Here is a 4,754-nt window from a genome sequence, read left to right on the forward strand (position 1 = left end):
AGCCCTGCAGGAGACAACACCGGAGACACAGTGTGGGAATTGCACCTGACCTGCTCCCACCACACCGAAGCAAAGCACCGGGGGAGTGCAGCGGAACAGCAAGGGAATGGAGCGGCAAGGTCCTCAGGGAATGCTGAAAATGGACTTTGGGGCCAGGGCGTGGTGTCCCAACAGACTGGACTGGAAAACACTCCTAAAGGCCAATAAACGATCCTTGAACTAACTACAAGCTTTTCTTTCTTGATGTGTTTTGTTTTGTTCTTTGTCAGTGGTTTGTTGTTGTTTTGTTGTATACTATTGCTTTGTTTTCCTCTGTCTTGTTTTTGTGCATGTTATTATCTCCGCAGGTCTGTCTAAATAAGACAGGCTGGATGAACTATCTGGAGGAAAAACAACGGTCCAACAGTTCCGGGGGACATGGGATAGGGGGAAGTAGTGGGTAAGGAAGTGGTGTTAACAAACCCAGGGACAAGGGAACAACAAAGGATCCAAATTGGTGGTGAGGTGGGAGTGGCAGGCCTGGTAGGGAATGATCAAGGGTAAGGTAACGTAAAGAAGAGGTATAGCTGTAACCCAGGTGGGGACGGAGCATGATAGTGGGACAGGAGGAAAGTCAAGGGAAATAGAGGAAAGAGCTAGGAGGCAAAGGGTATTTATAGAGGTCTAAACAAAGACATGTCATATGCAAATATATATATGAGGATGGGGAAATAGATCTATGTGGCTATATTTATAGGTTTAGTATTAAGGTGGCGGAAGGACCTTGGGCCTCTACTCAAGCACTCCCTCAATGCATGAATACTTTCTTCTATTAAATTGACATTCTATGATGCTCACCCTCCCGACACAACCACTGAAGCCAAAGTGGGTGAACAAGCAAATGTGGTGAAGAAAGCTGATGATGCATGGCTATCAAAAGAGATAGTGTCTGGGGTCTTAAAGGCTTGAAGATAAACAAGCGGCCATCTAGCTCAGAAGCAACAAAGTCCACATGGAAGAACACACCAGCCTGTGTGATCATGTGGTTCCGAAGGGATCAGTTATCAGGCATCAAAGAACAAAAAAATCTTATCATTGGGTGCACACCTCCATGATACGATCGTTGAGGACAAATGGGTGCATAAGCAAATGTGGCGAAGAAAGCTGATGGTGCCCGGCTATCAAAAGAGATAGTGTCTGGGGTCTTAAAGGCTTGAAGGTGAACAAGCGGCCATCTAGCTCAGAAGCAATAAAGCCCACATGGAAGAAGCACACCAGCCTGTGCGATCACGAGGTGTCGAAGGGATCAGGTATAAGTCATCATCAGAACAAAAAAAATCTTACCATAGTGAATGAAAGGGGGAAGTGGAGTGGAGACCCAAAGCCCATTTGTAGGCCACTGGAGATTCCCTAGCAGAGGGGTCTAGGGGAGGAGATGAGTCAGTCAGGGTGCAATATAGCACCAACGAAGAATATAGCTTTCCTCCAGTTCCTAAATGCTTCCTCCCCCACAACTACCATGATCCAAATTCTACTTTGCAAGTCTGGATAGAGCAGATGATGTACACTGATGCAGATAGAAGCTAGAGGCACAGGGAATCCAGGGCGGATGATACCTTCAGGACCAGGGGTGTCAGGGGCGATACTGGGAGGGTAGAGGGTGAGTGGGTTATAAAGAGGGAACCAATTTCAAGGATCTACATGTGACCTCCTCCCTGGGGGACGGATAATAGAAAAGGGGGTGAAGGGAGACATTGGACAGGGCAAGATATGACAAAATAATAATTTATAAATTATCAAGGGCTCATGAGGGAGGGAGGAGTGGAAAGGGAGGGGAAAAAAAGAGGACCTGATGCAAAGGGCTTAAGTGGAGAGCAAATGCTTTGAAAATGATTAGGGCAAAGATTGTACAGATGTGCTTTATACAATTGATGTATGTAAGGATTGTGATAAGAGTTGTATGAACCCCTAATAAAATGTTTTTTAAAAAAGAATGTAAATGTTTACAAGCTCTTTCTCTTAAGGAGGGGCTGGTGGTTTCAAAGTGCTGAAATTGCAATTAGCAGCCTAATGCATAACCAACCACACCAGCTGGGCTCCTTCATCCTTACCATTTCCCTTTACCAGGTAAAGTTTACCTCCTTCGGGCTTGAAAAGTCAGAGAAAGGCAGCGCGCACACCCCTGTTCTGCAGACTCACAGCTTTCCAGGCCCCGCCTCTTCGGGCCCAGCTAACCGCCGTGACACCTCCTGAGGCCGGAAGCCCGGCGCCTCCCAAACGCCGCGATGGCGGCTGGGCCCACGCGCCGCTGGAGGTCCCAGCGCGCGGTCTCCGGGCGGAGCCGAGCCGAGCCGAACCGAGCCGAGCCGAGTGCAGAGCCAGGAGGCGGGGTGGGGCAAGGAGGGCCGAGCGCAGAGTCGGAAGGCGGGCCGAGCCGAGCCGAACCGAGCCGAGCCGAGTGCAGAGCCGGGAGGCGGGGTGGGGCGAAGCGGGCCGAGCGCAGAGTCGGAAGGCGGGCCGAGCCGAGCCGAGCCGAGCCGAGCCGAGCCGAGCCGAGCCGAGCCGAGCCGAGCCGAGCCGAGCCGAGCCGAGCCGAGCCGAGCCGAGCCGAGCCGAGCCGAGCCGAGCCGAGCCGAGCCGAGCCGAGCCGAGCCGAGCCGAGCCGAGCCGAGCCGAGCCGAGCCGAGCCGAGCCGAGCCGAGCCGAGGGCAGAGTCAGAAGTCGGGCCGAACCGGGGATACACGGTGTTTAAGATAGAAGTGCTAATGAGTGGAAGAAAACATTTTGTTGAAGTACAGCGAATTCCATGCCTGACACAAAAAGCTTAAGAAATACATAACAACTCCAGAAATCCCTTCTAAACATGTTAGAAACCGGGTCCCAAGTCTTGGAACAACGTGGACCAGGTTTGGAAACCTATTCACAGACCGTCGTTTTAGAAAACGAAGAACTTCCCAGACGGTTTCTTGATTTCCTAAATGTGCGGCACTCACCCCCGTTACCCAAGGCAGAGTTGTGGATCTTTTGAAGAGACCGAATCAGAAGCGTCCAGCAAACTGTCCCACCAGCCCGGGCTGCTGTTCCGCAGGGATCCGTCCGTCTTTCCTGCAGCCAGCGATTTCCCAAATGTTGGTACTGAAGGCGTTCTCCATGGAATATTCTACCCTCGCCTACGGCCCAGGTAGACACCCTCCAATGGCTAAAAGACGCGGAAGCACGTTTCCAAGTCCTTGCCAAGAAATGGATATCCACCGATTAACCGAAACTCGACGACAGAACAGGTCTAGGTAGTGATCCAATAAACCCACTGCCCCAGCTTACGCCCGCCAGGCAGAGGCGTCCCTATTAGAAGGGTGCTTTTCAAGATAGAAACGGAACCAGGGCCATGGTCAGGGTCAGGTCAAATGTCTAAGAAGCAGGATGCAGCGGCCCGCTGAGGGCCCGGTGACAGAGCGCCCGCAGAGCGGCCCCCGGAGCACTGCGAGCAACAAGGCCAAGGTGCTCCCTGCCCCAGTAGCAGCACATCCTGCTGCCTGAAGGTCGCATCCCGACCTACGGAAAGTGGGGCGGCCTGTTGGGGTTCACAGCGCAGGGCGCACTAATCTCTCTCCCCATGAGGTCCCTCAGCCGAACCGCGGGCACTGGCACAGAAACTCAGCTGGGAATGCGGAGATACTGGCGGTCCTCTGCAGAGGACACCTCATGGTATTATTAGTTAAGTTCCAGCGGAGTTGCACCTACCCAGTCCCTAAGATAAAATGGCCTCCTAGCGAGACTGCCCTGGAAAGACCCTTTTAAGGAAGGCTCGGTTCAGAAACCTAGACGTCCACCCCGGCCAGTTTTATCTCCAGCATTGCAAGAAATGTCTCTTCAGAAGGATGGATAGTGTTTGGCACTTGCTCAGAGGCCGTTTTGTGTGAGACACATACTTTTCTAAACACTAGACTCACCCTCAGCCAGCAAAGTGGCAGCCGTCTGCCAGGCAGGCGCAAGGGAAGGACGGAATCCCAGACAGCGCCGCCTTGGTTTGCCAGAGGACGGCGTTCAGGCAGTGGGTGCATCGTCTTCAATGTTACCTTGCTCATCATTTCCTTTCCACTCACCTCATGTGGATTCCCTCTACATTGAAGTGTTGAGCCTAGAACGCTACCGTCCTTCAAACCTACATTCTTATTTATCTTATGTGTTTCTTAAAAAGGTTAAAGGCATATATGCCATTTGTACATGTTCTGTGTTTGGGCATTTCATTGAAAACGAGTCATTGCTAGCCTATTTATGGTTATTAGTTTTATGAAGCTTCTATGTGGGAGAAATATGTTTAGAATCAAAACTAATAACTAAATCATGCCTTTTTATTAGGATCTAAGTATATCGGTTTCAGGCCTGTCACAGACTTTTAAAGAGCATGTCAACCAAAAATAACTTTCAAGTATTTGGAAATATTTTAAAATATTTCTTGTTACTAGCTATTTTGAGTTAAATAAAGATAATAAAGCATATTTGAATTAGTAAAAAAAAAGAAGAAGAAAGAAAAGTAAGAGAAAAGGAAATAAGAGATCACTGTGTAGAAAGAAAGATGGAAACCTGGAAGGGAAGCATATCCTAGCAAAAGTGGGAGAAACTTTCATGTGAAAAAGACCCATTGTACAAGCTATGCCCCTAATTTGGCTGCTCACATTTTCATGTCAAAACTACTCCTTTTGACAAATGTTAGTGACAATCCATCTTGCCATCCTGAAAGTGAATGACCTGTTCTTACTCTTTAGCATGTGAAT

The 4,754-nt window shown here is 49.7% G+C and overlaps 1 pseudogene; it reads left to right on the forward strand.

Annotated features, from left to right (window-relative positions):
* The first annotated feature begins 2,264 nt into the window (after positions 1-2,264).
* On the forward strand, positions 2,265-3,164 carry LOC142455971 (sorting nexin-24 pseudogene; annotated as a pseudogene).
* The last annotated feature ends 1,590 nt before the right edge of the window (positions 3,165-4,754 follow it).

This window comes from Tenrec ecaudatus, chromosome 9 (assembly GCF_050624435.1).
Source record: "Tenrec ecaudatus isolate mTenEca1 chromosome 9, mTenEca1.hap1, whole genome shotgun sequence".
Lineage (NCBI taxonomy): Eukaryota > Metazoa > Chordata > Mammalia > Afrosoricida > Tenrecidae > Tenrec > Tenrec ecaudatus.